Source organism: Protopterus annectens, chromosome 4.part1, assembly GCF_019279795.1.
Source record: "Protopterus annectens isolate FY-2018-M chromosome 4.part1, PAN1.0, whole genome shotgun sequence".
Lineage (NCBI taxonomy): Eukaryota > Metazoa > Chordata > Ceratodontiformes > Protopteridae > Protopterus > Protopterus annectens.
The window spans coordinates 204,051,302-204,067,147 of NC_056734.1; the positions used below are offsets into that span (position 1 = coordinate 204,051,302).

At 40.8% G+C, this 15,846-nt stretch overlaps 1 protein-coding gene across 2 annotated transcripts in view; it reads right to left on the bottom strand.

The window, feature by feature from the left end:
* Positions 1-15,846, bottom strand: part of GPC5 (glypican 5) — a 4,047,478-nt gene that overhangs the window by 64,562 nt on the left and 3,967,070 nt on the right. The window lies entirely within an intron of this gene.

Genomic DNA, 15,846 nt, shown 5'->3' on the forward strand with positions numbered 1-15,846 from the left:
GCACTCTTTCAAAGCAACACCCACATCATCACATACAGTCACATCTCATGGATCATTTATTTCTAAGCCTATAAGGAAGCCTCCACGCGATACAACATTCTGGTCACTGGGTACTCCATTGTGAGACACACTGATGTCCCTCTCATTAGGCTGAGTAAGAAGAAAGTCAAGTTCAGTTGCTTATTAGGAACCAAGATCCACCACATTATGCAAGCACTCAGGTCATTGGATCACAAGTACCACTTTGGCCCACGTATATGACATGTGCATGTAAATGACCTGAGATGTTCTTTGTGCCCAGGCTGCCATTATCCTAGCACTGAGCAGCATTTTATCTTTTCCAAGGATGATGCTACAATATGAAAAGAAAATGACTGACTTTAATAATTGACTTAGTTCCTGGTGTCCTTCTAAGATGGTACAATATTTGGCAGCATGGAAGGAGATAGTCAACAAACTACACTGCTTTGCCAGGGATGGTCTGTACCTCTCCTTTTAGGCTTTCAAATATTAGCTAAAACATTGTTTTCCCCCATAGTACCTTTTTAGGTAATGCCAAACTGAAGGTACTACAACATAGCAAATAAAAACCAAGAAAATCTAAAGGTGTTATTGCTCAGTTCTAGGGGCCTAAACAAAAAACTCTACTCACTACAAGGTCTCCTCAACCTAGAGAATGTTGATATCTATGCAGTCACTGATGCATGGTTTAAAGACATGAAGAGCCCACTGCCAGTGCAAGGAAATAATGCCTTCCACACATTTAGACCAGCTACTATACAGACAGGGACTAAAGGTGGAGGTGTCTCAATTTACATAAAAAATAAATATACCTCAAGTCTGCTCAAGCAGGATGATGCACTTACTGGAAACACTCATCATCCAACCAGAATACCAGAGTCATGGTTGACTAATTATTCTACTATTAATTGAGAACCAAATACAACACCAAATGTGCAGATACAGAGATTTCTGGATTTTCTAATGCAAACTCCGTGGACCAGATTGCAATACACTTACCAGGGGTGCAAACAAACTGGATCTGGTCCTCACTTATATGGGAGAACAATGTGCACCCCCTAGTGTAATGGCCATTCTGGTAATGTCAGAACACAAAACACTCTCCATAGAAGTAAAAATGAAACCAGGAAACCAAGCCTACCATGGAGTGTTCAGGAAATATTCTAAGGCTAACTTCCTATGATGAAGATATAACTTGGCAACATTTCAAACCCCCAGAGATCCTGAAAATACTGCTGCCTATGTGGAACTGTTCACAGAAACCCTATGCAAGCATGTTAGTAGCTGCACAGAGGCAGCTGTACCCACCAGGAATAAGTACAGAACTAAGTAATAAAACAAGCCATCCTGGTGGAATCACAAGATCAATGGCCTGTACACAAAAAGGAAGAAAATCATGGCAAGAATTAGGAGGTGTAGCACCGAAAAGGATAAAAGCACTGTCATCAAACTAAGTAAATAACTCAGAGAACAAATAAAGTCTAACAAGGCCACATTTGAGGTAAATTTGTCCTCCCAGTCCAAGGACAATCACAAAATATTTTTTAGCTATGTCTGCAACCTAAAAGGTAATAGACAATTATGTGCAGAGCTCACTGTTAATGGAGGCACCTATACCGAACAAGAAGATACAGAAAACCTACTGACAGAAAAATTCACCTCTAACTTTACCCCTCTCTTCCCCCTCAAACTTCTCTCAAGAAATACCATCAAATATAATTTACTCTACTATCACTAAAGAACAGCCCATCAATGCTCTCTTTAAGGCCAAGAACATGGTATTGATTGACCCAAACAATATCCCAGGATGTCTTCTACATACCATGAAACATGACCTATCAGGCACTTCTTAATCACTATTTAACCATAACCTGCAAACAGGCTTTGTACCTCACAAATGGATAACAGCAACAGTCATCCCACTGAGCAAAGATGGGTCATCTACAGATCCAGGAAACTGCAGACCCATAAGTCTCACTAGTCCTATATGAAAAGCCATCGAAATAATTATCATGGAAATCATCAATAATGACATAGAAAACCTATAGACACCAGAATTAACTAAATTTGGTTTCATGAAGGGCCAGTCTTGCCTACTCAACCTGGAAGACTTCTTTGAGAATGTCACCAAAGCAATAGATTAGGGGAAAATGGTTCACACTGCCTACCTTGACCAGACCGAGGCATTTGACACAATACCATACTAGGGCACTGTTGAAAATCTCAAGAGATTAGGTATAAACTCTTATGTCACCTGGCTGGCTCACAGATAGGAGACAGGAAGTGAGAATTGGTGAGCTCACATCTACAAAGTAGCCAGTTACATGTGGATTGGGGATTAGGGATTGGTTCTGGAACTGCTCCATTTTGGCATTTACTTCTCTGAAGTCAAGATTGCACATTAGGAGTTGTCATAGAATCTCCCACTGACACAAATGTTCTCCAGGAAAGGCTGACACAGACAAATAAGTTGTGTCAGAGCCATGGACTAAAACTAAATGCCAAAAAATGCATAACAGTTTCCTTTGGGAAGTCATCCACCACTGGTAACTATCATACTGACAACACACCCCTAAGAGTGGACCCAGCAGTCAGGGACTTGGGAACACTCATAGACAGTAATCTAGCCTTTTTTGACCATCATGTGTCTGCAGTAGTGAGGAAATCCTTCTATATTGTGCAAATTATAAACATAGGTATTTTATCTAGGTCCAAGGATGTCATTGCTCTGCTGAACTCTGCATTTATCACACCTATCATTGAGCACATATGCATCTAACAAGGCACATCCAGCTACTAGAATGCAAATAGAGGTTCCTCACTAAAAGAATATAGTGTGCAAGTAAAATTTCCTATGCAGACCACCCCATAGTCCTATTCCTGTTTTCTGTCTCTTACAAGCTCTTGAGGGCAGATCTATGCTTAGCACACAAGGCATTGCCAGACCCCACCCTGACGGGCTCTTGCATATCCACAAAACAAACAGCACCACAGTTACCCATTATAAAGACTTGAACCTTGCCTACGATATAAATAGGACCTGATGCAGTGAAAGGTGGTATCCCAGAGACTACCCCTTCTCTAGTAAATGCTCCCATCAATGTGAAGCAGAGTTCCTCCCTAGCCCAATTCAAGAGTAACTTGGACAATTGGATGGAGATCTGTAAATTCATCCCTGGTTTGGCACCCATGTCTCCAATGGATACAGGCAACATGTAAATAGTTCATCTCCCAGGCTACTGCTTGTAAATGTTTCATCTCCCAAACACTTGCTTACACGTATCAAGACTACCAGAACTTGTCAGAGATTTGGGATGCATGGCTAGACTTAAAAGGCCACTGTGGTTTTTAGCCTAGTACACAACCATGAACTTATGAACCTGAAATGAAAATGAATTTCCTCAGGCTGGTCAGAAAGTGCTCCCATGCCATGAATGGTACCTGACATATATAAATGGATGCAGTTTTTGTTTTTTCAAGTACAAAGTTTTGAAAAGACAGTGCAGTGTCATGGGTAACACATTCATTTGGCAAGCGATGTTCCATGTGGTATATGAATACTATAATGAGAAAGTACTCAATGACAGCTTATAAATTGTCACTGTACTTTTTTGTTTTGTTGTAAGGAAACAAAAGGTTATTAAAAAATTATTAGGTTATTACATTAATGAGCATATTTTTAGAAACTTCAAAGAAAATATGTTTATTATGTAGCAATTTAATAAATTGTTGCTATCTTTGAAAGAAAGGAACGGTTTGATAGTTTACAAGTCATAATGAAATGGAATTTAAAAAAACACACATCGAAAAGTGCAGGCCAGCCTAGGTAGTTTTTAGTGCAAGAGTTGCGTAAGAAAAAGGAAGGGAAGAGGAAACAGCACAACAGAATCTGAGGAGGGCAAGTTGAGAATAAGCAGATCCACCAGGACAAGAAGCAAAATACGGGACCTGAAAAAGAGAATAAATAATGTGAGAGCCATCAGGAGAGACAATATTAGGAAAATAACTAATCGCACTAGCCTTTATTCAGTATTTTGCACTCACTGTAGGCAATTACTAAGTGTAGAAGGCTAAGGCTATGAACTGCTAATGAACTATTCCATATAGTCCCAGGTTTGATTCTCTCAGCCTCCATTTACATACTGTTAGACTCTGAACATACCTTGTCACAGCACAGTTCTCTGGGACAAGCAGGAAGCTGGGTAAGGCTTCTCTGCATTTCCCTGGACTGCAGGTCTAGGTACTCAAGTTCAAAACTAGAGGTTCTCAGACATATATCTTAAATACTCAAGCCATGATAGTACCAGGAGCACATATCACTGTCCCAAGTTTACAGCATCGTGGAAGGTTCTTAAGTCTGGATATGGTCGTCAGATAAAAATACAATAATTTATTAACAGCTTACCCCTGGTCTGTAATTGTTAGCATGTTATTTTGGAATATTTCAAGGCGTCACATCTGAGACTTAAAATCCAGCCCAATGACACCATAATAAAGAAGTATACAAATGGTTAACCTAGGAGAAATGGACAAAATCATGAATGCAAATCTGTGCCAGATTCATTATAAGCCAAATCGAATTTTACCAATCTAAAACTGAATCCAATGGGTCCTCTAAAGGGCTAAAGTAGAACATATAACACTGAGAAAAGTTACATGAAAAATGTGAAAGGTCCAATTTTATATTGATCATACAACTTCTATCTGCATTTAGAAAGCACATACCCAGGAATAAGTGAGAAAGATATAATTGATTCTTGGGGGCATGCTGTAGATGGCTCGGAAAGATATCATTCTTTAAAACCAGCTAATGAGAGCATCCCATAAGATAACAGGCAAACTGAGTAAAAACAGCATTAAAATTCCACAGTAGCTAAGTAGCAGTCAAGCAGAATCTCATATTCCACAGTAACAAATGGCAGTGGGCCATCAAGGACAACAAAGATGGAATACAACCAACTAATTTTTGCTATTAAAAAGAACCATCTGAGTGCAATGCCTGAAGTCAAAAACTGGATGGTCATGGATTATGGAGGGCAGGGGACTGTAAGTAAGATGATATCTTAGCATAAACTAGTGTCCTGGTATTATATTATCTCTATAAATGGAAGGTCTGAATTGGAATACCTGAATGATCTCTATTTTATTAAGAGAGTGACAAAGGTTTCTTTTAAAGCATTTGGAAAAAGATATGCTGCAAAGACATCCTCATAAAATCAACAATTACTGGACCAAGCACATCCAAATAAGATGTAGCAAACATAGCAGGACATGGATTCACTGTGTAGTATGTATGTATGATGGGGATGACACCATTGTCATGGGATTCTCAGAGTCCACTTACACTAAAATCTATACAAATTGTCAGAGATTTACAATGAGTAAACATTGTTATGCTCAGAACAGACAAACAGAGGGTGGAACAGCCTAATTCTGAACACCATATTCACATACGATATCATGCACTGGTCGCACTCTGCTGTCCACACTGATGAGCTCGGTCAGATGTGTGGTATAAATGTCACTGATAAGAACACTGCTCTTACTTAAGATGTCTGAATGCTGTGCTTCATAACAGACATCCAAACAACACATAGCATTTAGTAGGCTCTCCGTCCTTCAGACGTGCCCTAACATACATCCAGACCTCTGTAACATGTGAAGGTCATGATTATTCCACCATAATCATAATCATACTATTTTTGTGTCTTTAATAGGTAGTACTGTTTAACACATTTTACTACACACAATGTTTTCTTGCAGTTGCATAGACTTTTTATTGAAGCTAGCCCTTTTAATTTTAATTATATGTGATTTTGTCAAGTAATTAATTATGTAATTAAAGGAATTGCTCAATTCTCAACCAATGGGTTGAAAATACTGTGATATATAATACATGGTTTGTTAATGGTAACTGGATTCTGAAGACGTCTCCGTTTAGGAGATGAAAGTGCTAAATCAGTTACTTTTCTTTTTATCTGTTTAATGTTTTTATGTGTTTAATGTTTTTATTTCATGTATCTTACGTTTTATTTACAATACATTTTTCCATAATATCTGTTTGAGATCGATTTTTGGATTACCTAAGCAGTGCGGTACGTGGGTAAAGGGACAGCCTTTATTGTACCGGAGCAACATTGTGAAGTATTGGACTTTGTTCTTGTTGCAACTTTCGGGTTGTGCGGTTATCAGTCAGCAATTATTGGTGTTCCGGATACGAGGAGTCAAACCCAGCATATGGATAACAGTACCTTTCAATGTTGGGAAAAAAAGCCAAATTTTGTTTGTAAAAAAAGGAGTCGGATGATCAAATCCTCCAATTTTCGGCCCCCCCCAAATGGAACTGGAAAAAATGCTCATTTATAAAGACATGATTTTTAGAGTAAAATACTTAACATAAACAATGTAAGATTTTTAAAGCTATTATTAAAATTTAAATCACTTAGTTAGAAAATTGGTACTTTGGGGAAAAAAAAAATTTTAAAAAAAAGCTTAAAAGTGCAGGCCAGCCTAGGTCTGTGGAGGGCAAGTTGAGAATAAGCAGATCCACCAGGACAAGAAGCAAAATACGGGACTTGAAAAAGAGAATAAATAATGTGAGAGCCATCAGGAGAGACAATATTAGGAAAATAACTAATCGCACTACCCTTTATTCAGTATTTTGCACTCACTGTAGGCAATTACTAAGTGTAGAAGGCTAAGGCTATGAACTGCTAATGAACTACTCCATATAGTCCTAGTTTTGATTCTCTCAGCCTCCATTTACCTACTGTTAGACTCTGAACAGACCTTGTCACAGCACAGTTTGCTGGGACAAACAGGAAGCTGGGTAAGGCTTCTCTGCATTTCCCTGGACTGCAGGTCTAGGTACTTAAGTTCAAAACTAGAGGTTCTCAGACATATATCTTAAATACTCAAGCCATGATAGTACCAGGAGCACATATCACTGTCCCAAGTTTACAGCATCGTGGAAGGTTCTTAAGTCTGGATATGGTCGTCAGATAAAAATACAATAATTTATTAACAGCTTATCCCTGGTTTGTAATTTTAGCATGTTATTTTGGAATATTTCAAGGCATCACATCTGAGACTTAAAATCCAGCCCAATGACACCATAATAAAGAAGTATACAAATGGTTAACCTAGGAGAAATGGACAAAATCATGAATGCAAATCTGAGCCAGATTCATTATATGCCAAATCGAATTTAACCAATCTAAAACTGAATCCTATGGGTCCTCTAAAGGGCTAAAGTAGAAAGTACAGTTTTGTACCTACCATAAATGTAGATGTCCGATAGACATGCAACTGCAGTCATAACATGTGGGTTGTCCTGCCTCAGGCAGCCCTTCGGTCGGCCGCATTCCAAAGTCTGGGTCCGACGTCGGCTGATGTCGCATTTCTCTCCTACGTCAGAGCGGCTGGAGTACATAAGCCTCAGCCGACGCCATTTTCTTCAGTGTTTCTTGCCCCAGATGCCAGGTGCCCTCCAAGGAAGGCTGTAATCAAATTGGAAGACAAAAACAGGATTCCAAACAAATAAATGAGCAATAAAACAAATACACCATAACAGATATCCCCAGCTAAGAGTAACAGGGATAGGAGTGGACCCTAGGCATAGAGGGGTATGGAGGGAGGGTAAATCTGACTGCAGTTGCATGTCTATCAGACATCTACATTTATGGTAGGTACAAAACTGTACTATGTCCTTCAAGAATGCAACTGCATTCATAACATGTGGGTAGAATACCATAGCTTAGCTGGGGGAGGAGGTATGCACTAGGAAAGAGATGGTGTGGCAATCAAACCCTGCAGGACTGCCGAAGCAAAGCCTGCTCTGGATCTGGAATATAGAGGGAGATTGTAGTGTTTGGAGAATGTATGCATGGAGCTCCATGTAGCAGCTTCTAGAATGTCCTTGGTAGGCACCCCTCTTAAAAATGCTGTAGAGGTGGCTGTAGCTCTGGTGGAATGTGGTCTGACATTGGCTGGAACAGTCTTTCCATGAAAGGAATAACAGAATCTGATGCAATGTCCAATCCATTTAGAAATAGTCTGTTTTGAAATTGCTTTTCCTGGACTGCAGAGGCGTAAGCTACAAAAGTTGTTCAGACTTCCTACTGGCCTTGGTTCTGTCCAGGTAGTATCGGTTGTCTGTGAATGTCCAAGGTATGCAAAGTCTTTCCCCTTATTCTCAGGATTGGGGAAGAAAGCAGGCAGATGAATGGCTTGATTTAGAGAAACCCTAGATACCACCTTTGGCATAAAAGTAGGGTTGGTCCTTAATGAAACCCTGTCTCTGTGGAAAATAATAAAGGGTGGTATTGCCATTAGGGCCTGTAGCTCCGAAACTCTTCTTGCTGAGGTAATTGCCAACAGGAAAGCTGTCTTCCATGATAGAAATTGCAAGTCAACTGAAGCTGCTGGCTCAAAAGGAGGTAGAGTCAGTATTTCTAAGACAAAATTGAGGTCCCAGGCTGGCACTGGGGCCTTTCTTGGTGGCTTAATGTTCTTGATTCCCCTGAGGAATTGTCTTAGTAAGGGATGAGAGAAAACAGGAGGATCAGTGTTGTATCTAGCTGAAATAGCAGATGCATGTATCTTTATGGAAGAATATGAGAGGCCGTTCTTTAACATATCTGCCAAATATTCCAAGATAAGTGGGATGTTCAGCAATGAAGCATCATGTCCCTTGCTGGTATTCCAATTGCTGTATCTTTTCCACTTTGCTAAGTAAACCTTTCTGGTGGATGGTCTTCGAGCCTCTGTTAGTATCCACTGAACTTCCTTAGAGAGAGATAAGCTGAAGTTATTTATGGGATCTCCCAAGCTGTTAGCTGCAGTGTCTGAAGGTTTGGATGCAGTGTTTCGAAATTGTGTTGAGTCAAAAGTAGAGGCCACTGAGGGAGGGCCCACCTCCTGGTGTAACATATGCTCCGTAGTAGTGGGTACCAGTGTTGTCTTGGCCAATCCGGAGCTATTATGATTCCCTTGGGCTTCTCTGCTTTGATCTTTAGTAATACTGAGGTCATCAGTGGCAGAGGTGGGAATGCATAGATTGCTAGGGAGTTCCAGTTGAATGAGAGGGCATCTATTTTCCAAGCTTTTGGATGGTATGTCCTTGTGCAAAATTTTGGTAGAAGATGGTTGAGGTGAGAGGCAAATAGATCCACTTCTGGCTTGCCCCATGTCAAGTGAGGTGGCTGAAGGCCTACGGATGTAACCTCCACTCATGTGGATCTGTGAAATCCCTGCTTAGGCTGTCCGCCAACACATTGTCTTTTCCTGGAACAAACTGGGATTGTAACTGGGTGTTTAGGCTCAGTGATTTCTCCCAAAGCTGCATTGTCAGTCTGCAAGGCGGGTAAGAGTGGGTGCCCCCTTGCTTGTTTATGTACCACATCACAGTGGTGTTGTCTGTCCGTATCATTAAATGGCCTTGCTGGAGTTGGTGTTGAAAAGCCTCGATGGCATGCATTACTGCCAGCATTTCCTTTTGGTTTATATGCAGATGTGTTTCCTTTGGAGACCATTGTCCTTGTATACACCTGCCTTCCATGTGCGCCCCCCCCCCATCCAAGGTCTGAGGCGTCTGTAGTCATGGTCTGTGTTATCTGTGGTTTTTTGAATGACATACCTGTGTTTTCCTGGCTCACCGAGGCCCACCATAGGAATTCCTTTTGAAGGCATGGAATGAGCGGTATGATTGTATCCAAGTTGTTGCTGTGTTGAGACCAAATGCTTTTTAGGTACCATTGAAGCTTTCTCATGTGTAGTTTTGCTAATGGAACCAGTAGAATGCAGGATGCCATGTAACCCAGGGCCTGTAGGAATCTCCTTGCAGTCATCTGGGTGAGTTTTGCTAAACCTTTGAAGTAATGAGTTAACTTCTCTTGCTTGTCTTCTGTCAGGTAAGCCATCTGAGAGGCTGTGTCTAGTTTGGCTCCTAAGAAGATTATTTGCTGGGATGGCTGCAGTCTTGACTTTTGGAAGTTGACTGTGTATCCCAGAGCTTGAAGTAATCGTATGACATAATCCAGGTTTCTTGTCAACATCAATTTGTCGTCCACTCGTATGAGGCAGTCGTCCAGGTACGGGTAAATTTGTATACCCTGGAGCCTGCAATGAGCAATTACTGAAGCCAGGCATTTTGTAAATACTCTGGGCGCAGTAGATAAGCCAAATGGCAATGCTGAGAATTGATAATGCTCTGGCCCTGCAAGAAATCTGAGGTATCTTCTGCAGCTGTGTCTGATAGGGACATGCAGGTATGCCTCCTTGAGGTCCAGAGTAATCAGCCACGACTCCTTGCCCAGCATGGGAAGGAATTGCTGTACAGTCAGCATTTTGAACTTTGGTACTATGAGAAAGGTGTTTAATGCAGACAAGTCCAGTATTGGTCTCCATTGAGATTCTTTTCTTGGAACAAGGAACAGTCTTGAGTAAAACCCCTGTTCTTGTTCTTGTTGTGGAACTCTTTCTATTGCTTTCATTCGAGTCAGCAGAGTGATTTGTTTGATAGCCTCTGCTCTTTGATTTTGTGGTAGGTTTGGCATGCCTTGTTTTCTTGGTAAGGTATGAAAATGAAACCTGTACCCTCGGTCTATAATGTCCAAAATCCATTTGTCCTTTGTCAGTCTGTGCCAGTTTTCTGCAAACAGAGATAATTTTCCGCCCAAGGGAGCTTCTAGTTGTTCCCTGGTAGGCGGTAGTAGAGGAAAGTCATTGAGTTTGTGGTTGTTGGGCAGGTGAAACCCCTGCGTCACTTCTTTGTTTTCCTGGCTGCCATTGTCGTCCCCTGTAAGGGCCTCTGTATTGGCCTCTTCCTTGGCCACGTCTGTTCTTACCCCTTTGAAACTTTTTTGGATTAGGAAAGGACCAGATTTTGAAGGCCAATTCCTACTGAATCTGGGGGGTTGAACCTGGAGGAAATCTTTCACAGTCTGAACTGATTTTGCTTTTTCTTCGATGGTCTTTAACACATCCTTAGCATTTGCACCAAAAAGCTTGTTCTTTTCCAAAGGTGCATCCAGAAGTTTTGCTTTTACATGATCTGGTAGAGGTTGATCTTTTAACCAGGCATGTCTACGAATCACTGCCCCTGTCATAGCTGCCCTACATGAAGCTTCCAGTGCATCATATCCACACTGCAGGAAGTGATTGCTTACTTGCTGAGTGTTATGTACAGCTTCCTGCAAAGTCTTCCTGTCTAAAGGATCAGGAGAAGCTAATGTTTTTTGTAAATCTTCTAAGAGATAATCCTGATATTGTAACATATGAAAAAGGCAATTTAAAGCTCTCATAGATAAGGTAGTGGATGTGTAAACCTTTTTGCCCCATCTCTCTAATGACCTTGCTTCCCTGTTGGAGGACAAAGGATTTTTTGAGGTGGAGGCTGAAACTCCTTTAGGCCCCTGTGAAACAGTTTCCAAATCAGCAGAATGGGCCCTGAATAAATGGGAATGAGTTTCTGGGACTCTGTAATACCTGTCTGGCTTGGCTGGAGCAGGAGGGAGAGAATCAGGGGTAGCACTAGAGTCAGAATACAAATCATCCAGAACATCAAGTACAGGAGGAATAGCTAAGGGCCTGTGCTGAGGCTTCTTAAGGAAAGTCCTAAGGCGTTTCCTAGAATCAGAATATTCCTGACCCTGCCACTTGAAATGTTCCCTCATGGTGTGCAGAACTTCCCCAAAAGAAATATCCTCAGGAGGGGAGGCCGAAGGGATGGAATCTTCTGCATCTGAGTCCTCATAAGTCTGGAAGAGCTCTTCCTGGCTATCAGAGTGGACAGAGCCCTCAGAGTCTTCATCTGAAGGAGTAGGGTCAGAGGGTTCAACCCGGGCCTTTTATCAGGAGGAGGCTGGGATGCTCTCTCAGGATGGGCCTGTGAACCTCTAATCATGGAAATTAAATCAGCCGCCATGGACATAATTTGTGTCTCCGGAGTCGGCTGAGGTAAGGATTTAGAAGTAATATGCTTTGTTTTGCTGGCTGCCTTAGCCCTAGTGTAGGCCTTAATAGACATGGCCATAGGAGGCCTGGCAGCTCCATGTGCAGGAGTGACCTTGTCTACAGCAATGGTCTTGGGAATTTCCTCGGTTTCGGTATCCGGAGGAAAGTCTATAACTGGCGTCGGAGTAATGTCTGGAATCGGAGGCATCGGTAATGCGGTGTCTTCAGTTCGGAGCAGTGGAGAGACCATCTCAGAGGGAACCGGAGCACTCGTGCTAGGTTTTGGCGTGGAGTCGGTGGTAGACGCGGGCCGAGGATGTCGGTCCCGGTCTTTTTGCTTTTTGGGTGTTTGCGATGTCGGAAGATCCGACGGCATGGTGTAGGCAAATTTATCGCCAAAAAAAATTTCAGCAAACTCCGCCCGTTGCCTGAGAATGCGCTTGTTGAAGCGAGCACAGGCTACACAGGCTGAGACGTTGTGGTCTGGGCCCAGGCAAGGGAGGCAGTAAGAGTGGAAATCCTTATGAGGTATTTGTTTACCACAAAAAAGACAATTGTTAACTTTTTCAGTAATTTCTGACATTGGCTGAGGCAAGAAAAGGTCCCCAACGGGGTACTTAGCTTTTTCGATGACTTCGGTATCGTAGAATACAGGAGCTGACCGACCGGCACTTGCGAACTGCTTCTGCTTCAGGCACCGCGGCAAGAAAGACTGAAGAAAATGGCATCGGCTGATGCTTATGTACTCCAGCCGCTCTGACGTAGGAGAGAAATGCGACATCAGCCGACGTCGGACCCAGACTTTGGAATCCGGCCGACCGAAGGGCTGCCTGAGGCAGGACAACCCACATGTTATGACTGCAGTTGCATTCTTGAAGGACATCATATAACACTGAGAAAAGTTACATGAAAAATGTGAAAGGTCCAATTTTATATTGATCATACAACTTCTATCTGCATTTAGAAGGCACATACCCAGGAATAAGTGAGAAAGATATAATTGATTCTTGGGGGCATGCTGTAGATGGCTCGGAGAGATATCATTCTTTAAAACCAGCTAATGAGAGCATCCCATAAGATAACAGGCAAACTGAGTAAAAACAGCATTAAAATTCCACAGTAGCTAAGTAGCAGTCAAGCAGAATCTCATATTCCACAGTAACAAATGGCAGTGGGCCATCAAGGACAACAAAGATGGAATACAACCAATTAATTTTTGCTATTAAAAAGAACCAACTGAGTGCAATGCCTGAAGTCAAAAACTGGATGGTCATGGATTATGGAGGGCAGGGGACTGTAAGTAAGATGATATCTTAGCATAAACTAGTGTCCTGGTATTATATTATTTCTATAAATGGAAGGTCTGAATTGGAATACCTGAATGATCTCTATTTTATTAAGAGAGTGACAAAGGTTTCTTTTAAAGCATTTGGAAAAAGATATGCTGCAAAGGCATCCTCATAAAATCAACAATTACTGGACCAAGCACATCCAAATAAGATGTAGCAAACATAGCAGGACATGGATTCACTGTGTAGTATGTATGTATGATGGGGATGACACCATTGTCATGGGGTTCTCAGAGTCCACTTACACTAAAATCTATACAAATTGTCAGAGATTTACAATGAGTAAACATTGTTATGCTCAAAACAGACAAACAGAGGGTGGAATAGCCTAATTCTGAACACCATATTCACATACAATATCATGCACTGGTCGCACTCTGCTGTCCACACTGATGAGCTCGGTCAGATGTGTGGTATAAATGTCACTGATAAGAACACTGCTCTTACTTAAGATGTCTGAATGCTGTGCTTCATAACAGACATCCAAACAACACATAGCATTTAGTAGGCTCTCCGTCCTTCAGACGTGCCCTAACATACATCCAGACCTCTGTAACATGTGAAGGTCATGATTATTCCACCATAATCATAATCATACTATTTTTGTCTTTTTTTGTGTCTTTAATAGGTAATACTGTTTAACACATTTTACTACACACAATGTTTTCTTGCAGTGTTGCATAGACTTTTTATTGAAGCTAGCCCTTTTAATTTCAATTATATGTGATTTTGTCAAGTAATTAATTATGTAATTAAAGGAATTGCTCAATTCTCAACCAATGGGTTGAAAATACTGTGATATATAATACATGGTTTGTTAATGGTAACTGGATTCTGAAGAAGTCTCCGTTTAGGAGATGAAAGTGCTAAATCAGTTACTTTTCTTTTTATCTGTTTAATGTTTTTATGTGTTTAATGTTTTTATTTCATGTATCTTACGTTTTATTTACAATAAATTTTTCCATAATATCTGTTTGAGATCGATTTTTGGATTACCTAAGCAGTGCGGTACGTGGGTAAAGGGACAGCCTTTATTGTACTGGAGCAACATTGTGAAGTATTGGACTTTGTTCTTGTTGCAACTTTCGGGTTGTGCGGTTATCAGTCGGCAATTATTGGTGTTCCGGATACGAGGAGTCAAACCCAGCATATGGATAACAGTACCATGTTGAACGAATTGTTAAGGGTTATTCAAACCCATTCGCAAATGGATATTCCTTTAATAGGTTCTTCTAACGAAATACCTTGTGCACAAAGCAGCCCAAAGGAGATCAGGGCAGCTCGGATGACGTCAGAAGCTCGCGACGCGTCGGTGGGAGGTAGAGAGGTTATGGTGGACAATGTTTGTAGAAGGAGAAACGATGGACAAAATCCTTCCATTTTCCACCCAAATGGAACTAAAGACAAAACGAAATCACATGCCATGGACATTTATAAAGACATGATTTTTAGTGCATGGTTAAACATATCTTGTGCTTTTTCAAAAGAAAAAGAAAAAGCGAAAGAACCAGCGAATAGCTTAACATACAAGGACAAATGTAAGATTTTTAAAAAGCTATTATTAAAATTTAAATCACTTAGTGTAGAAAATTGGTACTTTGATAAATGTATAAAAGAAAAGGTAGTACCTAAAGGTTTGAGACTGAACAAGTTTCCAAACAATATTAATGGTGATAAAATAGTTTTTCAAAGTATTTGTGAGATTCTGAACAAATGTGGGCTAGCGATGTTGAAATTAATGATGAAACGCAACACTAATATAATGGAACAAACAAAAAAGGAAATAGATAAGCTGTATGGTGAAATTAATACAGACTTACTATTTCGAGTAGATGAGTATAAACATGTGTATTTTAGAGTACTGTATGACATTGATTCTGCCACCAATATGAACATTAATAGGAAATTAAAGAAGCTTGAAAGGGATCTTGATGATTACGAGAAAGGATGTGCATATGTTGGTGAAAGTACAGTTAAGAATCACGGGCGGGGGAAGGGTTCGTATACATTTTATAGGGAAGGATATAATAGGAACAACAATTATAGAGGGGCAGGAATGGATAGGAATTGGGAGCCAAGACACTGGGAGCAGGGCAATTGGATCACACTCAACAAGAATACCATAGATATGTACAGGAACAACACCCTGATGTAAGGGAAGATGAAAATAATGTTAGAACCAATGCCCCTTTAGGGATGGATGAAACCAGGAGATCAGAGAGGCTGAGGAACCGGACCCAACAAACATATGCGTAGGTTATGCACACAGGGAGGGTATACAGATAAGGGATTTAGAAATGGTTTTGTGTCAAGACACAATAGGTGATTGTAGTACTGAACCAACAATAGCTGTACAGGAACAGGTGGGTGTCATTATCCATACCTTTAACAATTTTAATATATTTAATTATACTGACATTTTGATTAACCAAGATTTTTTTAGCTTGTTTACAAAAGGGTTCACTTTTGTACCTGTTAACAAACCTAGAGTCAAAAACATAATACTGGATATCAAGTTGTT